General features: G+C 43.1%; 1 non-coding gene across 1 annotated transcript; it reads left to right on the top strand.

The window, feature by feature from the left end:
* Positions 1-10,520: 10,520 nt before the first annotated feature.
* Positions 10,521-10,595, top strand: Trnas-cga (transfer RNA serine (anticodon CGA)). The gene has a single exon. It is a non-coding gene; the product is annotated as a tRNA-Ser (tRNA).
* The last annotated feature ends 5,564 nt before the right edge of the window (positions 10,596-16,159 follow it).

Below are 16,159 nucleotides of genomic sequence, written 5' to 3'. Positions count from 1 at the left end.
CATGCCCGAAGCAGGATTCGAACCTGCGACCGAAGCAGTCGCGCGGTTCCAGACTGTAGGGTCTAGAACCGCTCGGCCACCCCGGCCGACCGTTCCTCCACGACAAACCGTCAATACACAGTATCACTGTTCGTTTTTGGATCATCATTGGGACCAGCTTCGTGAAAGACGCGGCGACACTCTCTGCGTAACCCATTCATCAATTTACACGACAATGACCGGGTGCATACAGCGCAAGATGTGGCTGCTCTGTTCGGTCGATGGGAGTGGGAAGTACTGTACCGTCCACCATACTCACGGGGCTTAGGTCGTTGTGACTTTGATTTTATTTCGAATATGAAGGAACCACTTCGTAACATTCGCTTCAGAACTTCCAGAAATTTGACGGACAGTAGACCGCTCCATTTGCACCATCGACAGAACAGGCTCTTCTAAAGGTATACTACGCCTTCCACATCGTTAGCAACGGGTTCTACAACAACACTGGTGACTACTTTGAAAAACAGTAACAGGTGCAAGCATGTAACTCTTTTGTATCGGTTGCGAATAAATAAGTGCCACTATTTAAGTTCGAACCTTCGAATATGAGCTGCCTCCTCCTAACCCTGGTTCTGAATTTCTAAAAATGTATGAGCGTGATTTTAAGTTCATAACAATTATTAATTTTATTTATCTTACCTTATATTCTTATGTGGTACGTCTACCTCTTAACTGGGAGGCGTTTTGTACCAGTCAGAGACTTACTGTTGAAATTCCGACACCATACATTGCAGTAATTGTATGTAACACATTACTTATTTCCACATATGTATCACGAAATACACACTGCGAGAAAATCAGAGAAATTATAGCTCATACTGAAGTACTTTCGTGCACAATTTGCAAACTGTGACATCGCTAGAGGAAATGAAAGTGATATCAGAAACACTGCCACACACCGTTATGGTGCGGAATAGACACGGATATAATGAAGCTGCCCATTACACCGGTGTAATGTAGTGTCCATATGTATAGTAACGTATTCCATCACCTATCGTAAAGGGGCAATGAAATGCTCAGTATTTCTTGCGCTACACTGGGTACTGTGGGGTAATATTAACCGTATGAGAGCAGTATTGACGGTTAGCGCAATATACTGAATGAGAATACAGACTTTTAAAATTTTGACGAACGTTCATTATTTTGCGCAATGTCGTCTACCTTACAAAGGTAGTATCATGCAGTAATCGACCGTTCCTGTCGGGACCGAGAGAAATTCGATTCGTTTTAAACGAATTTCCTCAAAGAGCTGACAAATGTATATGACGAAAGAGCAGTAGTGTGCACGGTTCGCCTATGTTCGACGTCAACGTGCAAATACCACTGGCACGCTGGAGTGGGTGTATAAAGCATATCGTGGGGGACGTAGAAAACAGTGCAGTTATTGCCGTCATGTGGAAACGGAGCGATCTATCTGGCGTCCAATAAGGAATGACCATTGGCTGTCGATTCAAGGGTGCAAGCATTTCCGAAGCGGTGCTATAAAAAATTGGTGCCGATCACCACAGGTCATAGACGACAGGGATGGACGAAAGCTGTGGAGATGTTTAAGGGCCAATAGATGTGCAAATATTGAACAACTGACCACTCAGATCAACTAAGGAGCTACCAACAGCGTCTCCTCAACGACCGTTCAGCGAAATTTTCTGCGTGCTGGACTCCGCAGCGGTCGCCTGGTTCATGCGCCGATGATGACTGTGTTCATTGGCGAGGAAGGCTGGAATTTGCGCAGCTGGTCGTCCACTGAGTGGCGACAGGTGGTAATTTCACATGAATCACATTTTTCTCCTATGGTGTTCACTGAGTGAAGTATCTGATAGCAATAATCGTTAGGATGGTCCCGGTCGGATGAAGGAATGATATGGCCTGTGGAAGTTTCCGCGCCATTCCGTGGATGATCCTCTCACTGTGGAAGCAAAACGGACCATCACAAGTGTTCATCTATTCTTGGGTACTATCCCAGCCCTACATGCAGTGTTTTTCCTCGGCGTGATTGCATCAACTAGCAGGACAACGTAACGTGTCACGCAGCTCACAATGCACATGCGCGGTTCGAAGAGCACCAGGATGAGTTTATCGTTCAGCCGGGACGTAAACTCAGTAGAAAATCTGTGGGACCCCCTCGAACCGGCTGTGTATGCCGTGGATGCTCAACCGAGAAATCTAGCGCAGCTGGCCATGGCATAGAAGTCAGCATGGCTCCACATCCCTGACGTCATCGTCCAGAAATTTTTTCTCTTCCTGTACGTCTCGCAGGGGTCCGCGCTGCAAAATATGGTTATTGAGGCTTTTGACGGGTGGTCACATTAATGTGTGTGAGCAGTGTATACTAAAACAGGATGCAGTACTTCACCTCGACGGTACGTATGCCCACAATAGGGAAGGACACTGAAGATCATGGTGTTGTTACACTAAGCAGAAATCCTTATTTTACTTGTGTAACATTTTAGAAGTCTCAACTACGATCAGGGCAGCTATCTAGTGAGCATACACTGTTTTCCTTGGTGCACCAGAGACATATAAGCATTCCATCAGTAATGAGAATATAACTATTTTTCTTGGGTTTGCAGTGGCTTTTGCAAGATAAATACAAATGTAGTTCTAAGTTCTAGGAGACTGATGACCTCCGAAGTTAAGTCCCATAGCTCTCAGAGCCATTTGATCCATTTTTTACACAGTTCACGTGTTTAATATGTAATTAGTTTTTGTGGTCGTTTATAAATCTAAGCTGATGTGATTGATGCCGTGATCCACTGAAATGTTTACTGAAAGCTTTTAAGACAAATTTCGTCCGTTCTGCGCAATTGCATAACAAGCTACTTAATCGCAAAAAAAAGAGTTCCATTCCGTCGACTGCTGACATGTTAGTTATGAAGGCAGAGTGTTGAATGACGCATCCTGGCCATCAATATTGTGAAATAATATAGCTCCGTTCTCTGACATTCGTGCAGTATATTGATACAATATACTGGCGCAATACATGCTTAACCTTACTCCTTAAGGTTGACATAGAGCAATGCACAACAGTTCCTGCCGAAACTTCGTCGTTTGGGGACGTGTATATAACTGATAATGTGATGCCATGTGACAGATGAAATCAGTAATTAGCTTTAGAAACATTCGAGAAAACTTTTTCAGAGCAGGGAAATAACACTGCAACTGTTTATTTGTTCGTTTCAGAAACTTCATTTATTTTTGTTTGGACTGTGCAACTCACTGCAGCTGCCATCTAGTGGCAGCTTCCAAAATGGACAGGTCAGACTGTCCAGCAGACTTTGTTCCCTGTCCCAAGACCTAGTGACCTAGATGGAGAGGTTGGTCTCCCAGCTCCTTTGTGCACACTGGTCAGGTTAGTGCTGTTGTAACGGCCGAGCAGGTAGCTTCGAGATCGCGTAGAGGACGGGCGTGTATGTCAGGAGCCGTAGTTGGCGCGCTGCCTGTGCAAGTTGTAAAGGTTATTAGAAAAAAAATTAATATTGGATATTGTGTTCCGTCTAATTATTGTGAGGGGAGGACAGTGAGTCCTCTCGCACTATACACTCAAATGCACCACCATGGGATGAAGAGCTCGTGCATACACTTTTTGGTCCTCCGGGTCAGATACAGTGACTAGGCGAATTTACGTTCGCGCGGATTTATTTTCCGGTATTTGTGGACTTGATCTTAGAAAACCACGTGTGAGCTGTTTCGTTTTTGATCGCTATCGAGTGCCCCAAGGCCTGGTAGCGACTTCGACAATAACAGCCATAACAACGGTGATCGGGGAGATATTTGCGAACGTTTAAAGTGTCTCGAACTCTAACGCGAGAACCACAGGAACGTGTCGGTGTCAATGCCACCTCCTGCTCCCGCCGAAACTTCGCGCCGTCGGAGACTGCAACGCCTGCCAAGTCAGCTGGCAGTGCCCATGACGCCGCTGCTGTTGCAGTCGGTACCGCCTAGTATTTCCGCAGAAACCTGGTTAAGTGCAACTGTTGGCTTTCTGCTGTCATCTTCCCAGTCGTAAAATGGAGCCCTCAGAGAAAACGAAATGAGTTAATCAGAGAGGTGTAGCAAAGGCCGCTCTTGCACGCTAGAGAGCTTTGTGCAGTCTGGGGACAGTGCCAGCTTCGAAATGCTGGAATCAAAATTAAGTCGAGTGACTCGGATTTAGAGTGATTTTGAGTCGTCGCAGAAACGGCTGAAGCTGAAGACGAAGCAGTGGATCATAGTAAAGACAGGGCAGAATTCGAGGATTTGTGGGACTTCATTGAAGCTATTATCAAGGGTTAAATGAAGAGGTACACCCAAGTTTGGCAGCCTTTTGGCTCAATTCCGTCAGGCAGTGTCAGTTCATTGAGACTACCAACTGTTAACTTGCGAAATTTTGAAGGCGGCTACCTTAAGTGGTCATCATAGAGGGTACGTTTTTGAGTCTCAATATGAATAACAATTCAATTGATGAAGTTTCAAAACTTCATTACCTTAATTCGTCGATATTAGGTGAAGCTAAAAACCTATCGAAACATCTACCTGCCACAGCAGGAAATCTATTGACATATTACGCAGACGTTATACGGCTTTGTTGACCCTACCTACAGTCGGCCATGGTGCAACGATCGATCATAGGCAACTAACTGATTACGTACGTAGCTATTTGAAGGCCATAGAAGCTCTCAAACCTGATGTTCCACTTCATGATGTTACTCTTTCGGAAGATATTCTGTCTAATATGCGACCCTTGGATCATCATCATTGGGAAATATAAAGATGTCGGGGTCGACATTCACCATATTAAATTAATTGATAAATTTTTTGGGTAAAACAAAATGTCAGACCTTAGAGTTGATCGGGGTCAGAGATAACATTCAAGGAGTCCGCAAGGAAATGCCAATAACTGAAATCAAACGAGACGTGTGAGAAGGGCTCATGTGGCCAATGTTCTTACTGAGGAATGGTGTAATTTTTGTAGTGAACCTCATGCTATCACCAAATGCAAGGGGTTTCAATCACTAAATATCGATGAGTGGCGTGCATATGTGACAAAATACACTCCTGGAAATGGAAAAAAGAACACATTGACACCGGTGTGTGAGACCCACCATACTTGCTCCTGACACTTCGAGAGGGCTGTACAAGCAATGATCACACGCACGGCACAGCGGACACACCAGGAACCGCGGTGTTGGCCGTCGAATGGCGCTAGCTGCGCAGCATTTGTGCACCGCCGCCGTCAGTGTCAGCCAGTTTGCCGTGGCACACGGAGCTCTATCGCAGTCTTTAACACTGGTAGCATGCCGCGACAGCGTGGACGTGAACCGTATGTGCAGTTGACGGACTTTGAGCGAGGGCGTATAGTGGGCATGCGGGAGGCCAGGTGGACGTACCGCCGAATTGCTCAACACGTGGGGCGTGAGTTCTCCACAGTACATCGATGTTGTCGCCAGTGGTCGGCGGAAGGTGCACGTGCCCGTCGACCTGGGACCGGACCGCAGCGACGCACGGATGCACGCCAAGACCGTAGGATCCTACGCAGTGCCGTAGGGGACCGCACTGCCACTTCCCAGCAAATTAGGGACACTGTTGCTCCTGGGGTATCGGCGAGGACCATTCGCAACCGTCTCCATGAAGCTGGGCTACGGTCCTGCACACCGTTAGGCCGTCTTCCGCTCACGCCCCAACATCGTGCAGCCCGCCTCCAGTGGTGTCGCGACAGGCGTGAATGGAGGGACGAATGGAGACGTGTCGTCTTCAGCGATGAGAGTCGCTTCTGCCTTGGTGCCAATGATGGTCGTATGCGTGTTTGGCGCCGTGCAGGTGAGCGCCACAATCAGGACTGCATACGACCGAGGCACACAGGGCCAACACCCGGCATCATGGTGTGGGGAGCGATCTCCTACACTGGCCGTACACCTCTGGTGATCGTCGAGGGGACACTGAATAGTGCACGGTACCTCCAAACCGTCATCGAACCCATCGTTCTTCCATTCCTAGACTGGCAAGGGAACTTGCTGTTCCAACAGGACAATGCACTTCCGCATGTATCCCGTGCCACCCAACGTGCTCCAGAAGGTGTAAGTCAACTACCCTGGCCAGCAAGATCTCCGGATCTGTCCCGCATTGAGCATGTTTGGGACTGGATGAAGCGTCGTCTCACGCGGTCTGCACGTCCAGCACGAACGCTGGTCCAACTGAGGTGCCAGCATCTCTACGATCGTCTCCATGGGAGAATAGCAGCCTGGATATCCACTGTACTAGTGCCGACATTGTGCATGCTCTGTTGCCTGTGTCTATGTGCCTGTGGCTCTGTCAGTGTGATCATGTGATGTATCTGACCCCAGGAATGTGTCAATAAAGTTTCCCCTTCCTGGGACAATGAATTCACGGTGTTCTTATTTCAATTTCCAGGAGTGTATAACCTTTGTTTTTTGTGCATCCGCCCTGGTCCTTTCCCGACTAAATGCAAAATGACAAACAATATGTTGTACAACATTGCACCATGAACTCCGTCACAGATCCATGGACTCCGTTATAGATGTGCAAGAAATCAGGCAGAGTCGACTCCCAAGGATTGGCATTGTTTGTTGCTTTTTCTTGCACTCTGATAATCGAATATGTTGTGTTTAGAAATAAATCAGTGATATTGAACGCCTCCAACAATGTGTCAAATATTTGGCGGTGTTGTAATCTGTTTGGGTGACATTACATGAAACCATCGTACACCTTCCTTGGATTTTGAGGGCAGTTTTACTGCTCTACGGTACAATATCTAGAATCTCGAACAAATAGTGGTGACAATTTGTTATTCATGGGTCTTGGTTTTCGTACTGTTCTAGTGAGTATGTTCCTTCGGTAAGTTATCAACAAAAATGGTTGAAATGGCTCTGAGCACTATTGGACTTAACTGCTGTGGTCATCAGTCCCCTAGAACTTAGATCTACTTAAACTTAAGTAACCTAAGAACATCCATGCCCGAGGCAGGATTCGAATCTGCGACCGTAGCGGTCGTGCAGTTCCAGACTGTAGCGCCTAGAACCGCTCAGCCACACCGGCCTGCAGTTATCAACAACACCAATGAGCACGTACTCTGCCTGATTTACGCATAATCGCCATTTAAGAGTGGGACAATTAGTGCCAGGGCTGCTTTGATGACCTCATCGATTGTATGCCGTGACGGGTTCAAGCCTTCACCCGAACAACGGAACGTTGCACGGAAAACTTCTTTATTTAATGTGGTAGACACGTTTGAAATGGGTATATAAGAAACCTTCAGAGACAATTTTTTTTCTATGTGCAATGTATTTTGTAATAGAGGAGTAAGGAAAAACTTTTTTTGGTGTTTGTATTTGCCTAACGAACATACACGACATACTATTAAGCCAACAGAATGGGCTGGACAAACCGCAACATCCTGCTAGAAACGGGTCACATGGAGCAAATGACGACGGTGTACATGTTTTGTAGCGCTACCATGTGTAAGCTTAATGTTTGGGTGCAAGCTGTTTAACTGTGGGTGAAGCAGTACTCATGAAACACATCAATCACAAGTCGTTCTTTATTTATATTATACGAGCCTTATAAGATTATGGCCTTGTGGGACGCTCATACATAAAACATGGAACAACGCACGCCAAAAAACGTAGCAAATCATTCTCAGTTGCATATTTCAGGGTGATTGACCTACTTCTGAGAAATTATCATAACAACTACCAATGCATATAATAGCCCTGCATAACGATAATTGGCATCAGCAATAACAATAATAATCATAATAACAACAATTACGAAAGGACATTGAGAACACAAGTAATACTGATTAATTTTGACAATTTGAAGCCTTCTTTAGTATTATCAGGAACGGAAGGGATAGTGAAACAGGAGAACTTTGAAATGACCTTTCTTGACAGCTGTTGTCACTAGCTTTCAACACAGGACTCTGCAGCCAAGGGGAAGTGGCAAATGGATGGAGAAAGTAAGGTCGACAAGAGTCAGTTGCAGACAAATGTATGGAAGAGGCCGTTGACATAGGTGGACCATCAACTGGCTTCTGAAGTTTGAAAGTTTAATTTCTCTGATATTCTTAGTCTGGTTCCTGATAAACAAAATGATTTTAAGAAGACAATTGTGTTACATAGTGGTACATAAAAGCTGTTACTTTGTTGAGAAGAAGTATTATTGCTGTGCTGTTCAGCTAGCACCACCAAAGTCGGAGTAGAAGAGGGGGAGTATACCCAGAGGACGATAGAGCCAAAACATACTTTACAGTCTCTCGACCTGTCGGCTGGTAGGCAATATAAATGTTTTTAGACAAAAGTGTTAAAGTAAAAACTGAACGTTAGGAATGTGTCACGCGCAATAATTTCCAGCCAGAGTGAGCTATTACACGAAATTCCTCTGAGAGCGGTATCATCGTAATCAAGCGCCGGGAGTATTAGGGATTCTACGAGATTCAGCTTAAGCTTGACAGGAAATAATTTTTATTTGTGTTGTGAACGAAATGAGGCGACACCTTCTCTGACACTTCAATTTTTGTTCAGTTCAGTCTACATTATAGTCCACATTATCCACCAGTTATTAGCAGTAGAAGAAGAAGATATTTCAGTGGCGTTAAGAGTGGACGATAATATCTGAAATAAGTGGTAGTAAGTCTTCCATGAGCTCCTAAAATTGATTATGTTTTCGATGCGTTTCAAACCTATGTTCTGCGCCCACTTCAGTACGGGAAGTAAGACAGCATTTACACGATATATGCCTGTGCACAGGATTGTTGGACTTGAAATTAGGTCATCAGCTTATACGTAAGATATGCAATGGCGGAGGACAGTCGCCAAAGCTGTAACATAACAATGACAAAAGTAATGAACTTACTGATAACTGTCGGGCTCTGATAATGCAGCCCTCCATTACGACATTTTTGTTCGGATCATTACACCGTACGGACAGCTCAGTTAGGCTCTGCTCGGCTCATGATAAAAAGAAAGACCTGTAATGAGATATAGGGCCATAAACGCAAAGAACTTTTATAGCTGTGCAACGATATGGGAGACTTTCCACATCACAGCAGCCAGAATTTTAGTTCAGCCGTAAGTGGCCTCTATAGGCGAAGTGTGGGGAGGGCACATGGGCAGATGAGAGGAGCTGATGCAATGCTCTATCCGCTTTTAATATCCGCGGCGCCGACAGGAATCAAAGCCCATGTCAAGAGCAGGGTGCACTGGCTGTCATTTACCGCCGCTAACGCAATTAGCGGTCGCCGCCACTGTGCGTTTGCCAGCTGTGCCCTCAGCGCTGCGATTTTGCTTCACTTGTCCGAGAATGAAGCGATTTCCGCTGCGGAGTGGAATGGGCGAAAAACCCGATTCAGTACTGTAATAAATTCTGTGACACACGTGTTTCACATGTCGTTGTACACATTATTAGTCCTGCTGAACTCATCAATGAAAAGTGGAATTACCGAATTTGCTTAATAACATTTGTGAGGTAGGTGAACGGCCAGACGATTCCAGAGAAAGAGTGATCTGCCAATACCGATGAAAACAAGGGCCACAAAACTTTGCGGACTGTTGGAAAAACAGTTGAATATCTCAGTCGGCAAAAACTGTGCTAAGAATAATGAACAGGTGATTGCAGGCAAACGTTGAGAGGGAATTCGACGATGGACAGTTTGGCTTCAGAAAGGTAAACGACATGCAACAGGACTGTTACGATTAATGGAGAAAAGTACCAAGTAAAGGTAGGGAAGTTTGTATAGTTTTATTGACATGGAGAGTTTGTTGGACGAAGCTCTTAGATGTTCTGAAGAAGATCGAACATGACTGGAAGTAAAGGAGCATAAATAACACATTATACGTTAAAAAGCAAGAGCAAGAACAGGATATGAAAAGAAAGAAGGTATTGAAATGGAGATAGGAGTGAGACAAACGGTTTTGCACATCACACAAAGACTACAAGTAACACTGCGAGATGAGGAGAGAGGAGAAATATAGATTTTCGGATAAATCAGTATCTTTCATCTAGAATGAGATTTTCACTCTGCAGCGGAGTGTGCGCTGATATGAAACTTCCTGGCAGATTAAAACTGTGTGCCCGACCGAGACTCGAACTCGGGACCTTTGCCTTTCGCGGGCAAGTGCTCTACCAACTGAGCTACCAAAGCACGACTCACGTCCGGTACTCACAGCTTTACTTCTGCCAGTATCCGTCTCCTACCTTCCAAACTTTACAGAAGCTCTTCTGCGAAGCTTGCAGAACTAGCACTCCTGAAAGAAAGGATACTGTGGAGACATGGCTTAGCCACAGCCTGGGGGATGTTTCCAGAATGAGATTTTCACTCTGCAGCGGAGTGTGCGCTGATATGAAACTTCCTGGCAGATTAAAACTGTGTGCCCGACCGAGACTCGAACTCGGGACCTTTGCCTTTCGTAGAAGAGCTTCTGTAAAGTTTGGAAGGTAGGAGACGGATACTGGCAAAAGTAAAGCTGTGAGTACCGGACGTGAGTCGTGTTTCGGTAGCTCAGTTGGTAGAGCGCTTGCCCGCGAAAGGCAAAGGTCCCGAGTTCGAGTCTCGGTCGGGCACACAGTTTTAATCTGCCAGGAAGTTTCATCTTTCATCTACTTTGTTTCACATAATCCATATAAAAACTGCTTCCAACAAAAATGTCATGTAATGGTTGGAGGAAACAAAATGAAGCTTAAAAGATTTTCGGATTATTTGGTATTGCTGAGTGAGAATGAAAAGACAGTTACGAACACCTCAAAAGAGCTGAACTCCCGCTGTGAGCAATATGAAGATAAATGTAAAGAAGGCTAACTCAATAATTTTTAAAAGGCAATCAAGTAATTTAAAATTGAAAAACTGTGATGACTAAATGGTATTATTTCATTAAATTAAGGTGGATGGGGCGGGGAAAGGAAAAGGAAGAAAAGGGATTACTGCATCAGAGGCGACGTGTGAAAATGTGTACCAGATCGGCACTCGAAACCTGGATTTCCTGCCTGATAGGCAGGTGCGTTAACCACTACGTCATCCAAACCACACAGTAATCGCATCACAGCCGATCCACATTCCCACTGAGCGCCACCTGCCAGCACTCCCTGTCTACTCCCTCCGCTCTCATTACTCTGAGTTTCCTGCAGGAGGTCAGGCATATTTGTGCATCAGCACTGGAAAGGGTACGTCCATTGCCATCCTAGACGTATCAATTATATTAATTCATTGCGGATGCACGATACGTCCGACATCCTGTGGGAATCTGAAAGTAGCGAGCACAGGGTAAATGGGAAGGACTGCAGATAGGGCGCGCTCGGTGGCAATGTGGTGCGGATCAGCCGTCAGGCGTACCTAGATAGTCCGCGCATTTGCGATAACGATGTGCCCCGGATGCCGCATTGGGTGACGCACCTCTCTAGTAAGGATGAGCTCCCGGGTCCGAATCCTAGTCCAGTGCACATTTTCAGTCGTCGCCGTTGACTCCGCGTCGTGTCGATATGGAACTGACGTCAGTAATCCCTTTCATTTCCCTTCTTCCCCCCCCCCCCCCCCCCCCATGCGCCACACTTTCAGCTTACATATAATGTATCACAGCTGCTCAATCCGCGTGGAGTCTGTTCTCTTGGACATATCCAAAAGAACAGACACCAGCCATTTATACAATTAATGGAACTAGTTGATGAGTTCGGGTACCTAGGATCTGAAGTGCCATGCATGTAGTCTATGGATAAGGGAAGCCACAGCCGCTGTTAAAGAAATGTTTGACAGAAGGAGTGTTTTTTTGGTCCATTAAATAAACAATTACGGAAAATGTTATTGACGTTTTTGTCTGAAGTTTTGCCCCGAGTATGCACCAGAAACATGGGCATTGCGATGGAGAGAAGAGAAATGCTTAGAGGCACTTGAGATGAGGACTGAAGAAGAAGTGAAAGAGTGAAACTGGCAGATGAAGAAACGAAAAAAGTTTCTTACATACGGCGAACGAGATAAGACAAATATTGGAAATAATTATGAGGACTAAATTGGCTAGGGCGTTGGATGCGAAAACATTGCATCGTGTAGAATGCACTAGAGAATATGGTAACAGAAAAGACGACCAGAGGTGGAAAAACGGAATTAACATCAACATCATATGTGGTAATGAGAAGGATTGTGGATAACTGAGAGAACTGGAAAGTGTTGAAGCAACAGCGATGCATCTTGCTACCAGACAGAAAACGTCGCTGTCAGTCGAGTGAGGAACATTTTCTATGTCTCCTTACTTTTGTTTGTGACTCTGTTCTCCACGGGGATGACTGATTCATTTTACCCTAATGTGTGCAAATACGAACAATATAATGGTCCTGATGACTGCACAGAGATTTTAGGAGGGCTAATGTATTCTCTCTACATATGCGAAAGGAATGGTAGAGGAGTATGATTGCGGTGGATGAAACGTGTCTTTACGCGAGGGACGAATGATGTGCGATGATTCCATGGACAGTCTGAGTGGAACTTTGGGAATATTGTAGAAATGAAACACAAAAAGTTTCTTTACAATTCTTCGTTGTCGGCATGGTATCATCTTTTGAAACTGTTGCCGAATAACAGGACACGTTCCTGACAACGATGGACAAGTTTCATAAAACAATCACGGAAATTGTCACCCATTTGCTTCCGTAACTGTGTTCTCCCAAAACTTTGGATCTCTTAATTGTAATCGTTGGGAAGTATACGACGTTCTTTCCTCTTTTTAAGGATCAGATGAAACTGACGGATACCAGTTCTGGACTCCACATAGGAGTCAGAATTTCATTGTCTCAGTATCCCACTTTCCTCTTGCGAATCATCCTAAAGCTCTTTTTTTTTTTAGTTCTAAGAGATAATTGTTGGTTCTGAATCTAGGAATACGATATGGATCAGTACATTGGCATCCCGAAACACGGACGATATACCTTTCCATAAACAAGGCTGTTACTTTATTACTATTTTATTTGTCTAATCTTAGTGTCAATTATCCATTTACAGACGTCAGGTTTGCAGTTCATTGTGTACTCAAGTTTCAGCTCATGTTATGCTGTGACAAAATGAATCATTTTCAACCTCTTCACAATATTTCAAAACAGTGAGCTTTCATTTTTGGCCTGAGCATTCGTGGAACACAAGCAACACAAATTTTCCCACACTAAAGCAAAGCGATAAAGTGAATGAAAGCTCTATACAATTTCGATTGTAACTCTAGTCAACTGCATGATGCGCTGGTGCACCTCAAACTGTTCGTCAACTCTGCTCTTTCGAAACTCGTCGGCTGCTGACAACGGCCATTCTGTACTCGTGTGTCACACAGTTCCATTGTTCTGGGTCCGCTAGCAAGTACCACTAAAGCATCCATGCAGCCATTTCCATGAACTGCTTTCATTTTTGGATGTATTTCAACACAGACAACCCCTTCTTCTTTAAAAACTCGTAGTTTTTCTATCTTCACAGGGTACCGTCTCAGCTATAATACTTAAGCGGCTTATTCACACAGCAATAGACTGCGGGTAACTATGATTGTAGTAGCGACTCCACGAAACGTGTTGAAATCCGTTCGCCCTACTAACTTGACCTGTTGAGAAGTGCTGCGCTTAGAAGCAATTACTTTTTATTCCTTTCCTTTCATTAAGAAGCTTTTTGTAATATTTCGGAGTTTTACTGTGGAATATACAACTGTCAAGTGAGTGAATGGAAAACTGTTTCAAGTGATAAAAAATACAAGTATCGGATTCAATTCATAGTATTCAACATGGTTTCAATGTGACTGAAATTTTCAATGTGGCACACACTAAACTGCATAGGGAAGGATTTATTCGAGCTTTACATTTGGTCTGCATCGTTTTGAAACAGGTTCGAAGTAATGACATACTGACAACATTCCTCTCGTTTCTCTCACAAGAAATTAAATTTTTCTCTAACTACTAATACCAGGGAATTGTAGTTCAACACTGCATTTACAGTAAGTGCACAACATACTATGCAGCTTGTCTAGTCAATATAGCAAAAGTCCAAAGAAAAATTTCAGTAACATTTCAAAATAAAGAAACTGTGTGCTGCGGTTGATAAGTATGTGACGAGTGGAGAAATGGAGCCACTTTAAGACAGTTGACCTTCCTTTATGACTATCTGTAACTCAAGCGGTTCAGTTATTTTGCGAGATATGCCCGCAGGAAGTAAAACACTCCACGATTCTTCTTCGAATTAAACTTACAAGGAATTTAATAGCATACCTGTCAGTGGCAAAAAATGCTTTGCTTTCTTTTATGATCTGTATTCCTCTAACTATTTTTCGAACCAGTTTCTTTTTTAGTTCCTTGGAGCACTTGAAGGCATGGAAAGAGGTTTTGAATATGCTTGTTTTGAATTAAAAGTGTGATATGGTTATAAGAACATGAATGGCTTATACCATCAAAATTACTATTGAAGTGTAGCAGATATTAATACCTTTGATAAAATCGTTTTTAATGACAATGTGTGGTGAGAATGTAGACAAGACCGAGTGACCATTGATATAATTAAAATTTTATCTAATTAATTCACATCGATGTTTCCTCTGACAAGAACGCCTGCTAAAATTCTTGTCTATGCTTACCAGTCTGCAGTTCATCATTAAGTCTATCACATGCCTAATTTTTAAAATCTTTAGCAATTGTTTCTCTTAGTTATGGTTAATAGGTAGAATAACCGAGGTCTCTACTATCATTTGTGAAACAAAAATTTCAAAGAAATTAGATCTAGGATTCTTAGTGACACTACCTATAATATACAAGAACAGTCTAAAAAAATCCCTAATTTCTGTTGCAACTTTGTCAACTAACTGGTTAAATAAATGAATATTTTTAATTTATGTTGCGTGCTTTGTAATTATTCTCACATGATGCAAACATTAACATGAGGACTTTAACACAGAAACTACATGTAATCGTTAAAGAAAATCGTGAGGAAGAATCTGATTGCTCAGTTAATTAGTGTAATATGCCACCTACCCTATACTTAATAAAGGAAATATGACTTCACTTGGCTAATCTGTAGTCTTATACTAAATGTGAACAGAACTATAGTTCATTAATAAGTTTTGCTGGGTTCAACAGCGCTACCATATTATCTGTCTAGTCAAAATTATAAATTTTTAAGGAACAATTTAGACAAAAAAACTGTTTTTATTGGAAAACTACATTTTGGTGACTTATAAGTAACTTTTATTTTGTTCATAAAACCAACTTGTCGTTTCCCATCTCTCATTAATATTTCATTAATTCGTAGAGTGTAAAGGAATGCATCACCATCTTGAGAGTCTTGGCGAGGCTATTGTTTCATCAGAAATAAAACCCATAGCTCTTCTGATTACAGAAGACTGCATTAATAAAAATTATTTGACTTTTTCTGTGAAAATAGTATAAAATATCGTAAAACGTGTAATCTAAAAATAGGTCTATAAAACCTATGTGTTGGTGAGTACCATAAGCTATTGCAATACCTCATGCAGCATTTCTCATTGTTATTATTATTATTGTTGTTATTATTATAACTTTAGTAGAGCGTGATTAGTTTAGTTACATCCGATCAGTTTGTTATCTGTATAATTTGTATACAGCGAAACTGTCGTCGTTGGAAATCTCCGAGAAACAAATGGTAAAAATGTGAATGTGGCACTTCTCTCAGACGTATTTAAGGAACAATGGATGCTGGTGAAACAAATAAAAAGCTGAAAAGCTACAAAAACAACGACTCGCAATAAAGTATTCACTATTAACTCAGACCTTTATAAATTTATAAGCGAATGGTTTCATCCTCCTAGTTTCTGCGATAAAACATGTTTTTAGTGGAAAGTTACGTTTCAACAGTAATGTGTTAAACTATTTAACCACCAGATGTGTCGACTCACATTAACACTTAACATGATGCTCGTAGTAGTCTGTTCTCTCTACAGGTACTCTGAAGTTAGGTGCCAGTTCTAACGTAAATTGGTAATTAAGATATAATAGTGGGATAACTGCTGCAGTTTGAGAAGGACAACTTACTCTCAAGATGATAATTTAATCTTGTTCTTCTTCGATTGTGTATTAGAAACTGCGCCTGTCTGTGATTTATTTTTGCGTCATCAATCTTCTCACTGGTCTGTTGTGGTCCGCCACG

Source organism: Schistocerca gregaria, chromosome 7 (assembly GCF_023897955.1).
Source record: "Schistocerca gregaria isolate iqSchGreg1 chromosome 7, iqSchGreg1.2, whole genome shotgun sequence".
NCBI classification, from domain to species: domain Eukaryota; kingdom Metazoa; phylum Arthropoda; class Insecta; order Orthoptera; family Acrididae; genus Schistocerca; species Schistocerca gregaria.
This window is presented reverse-complemented; position numbering and strand designations above follow the sequence as displayed.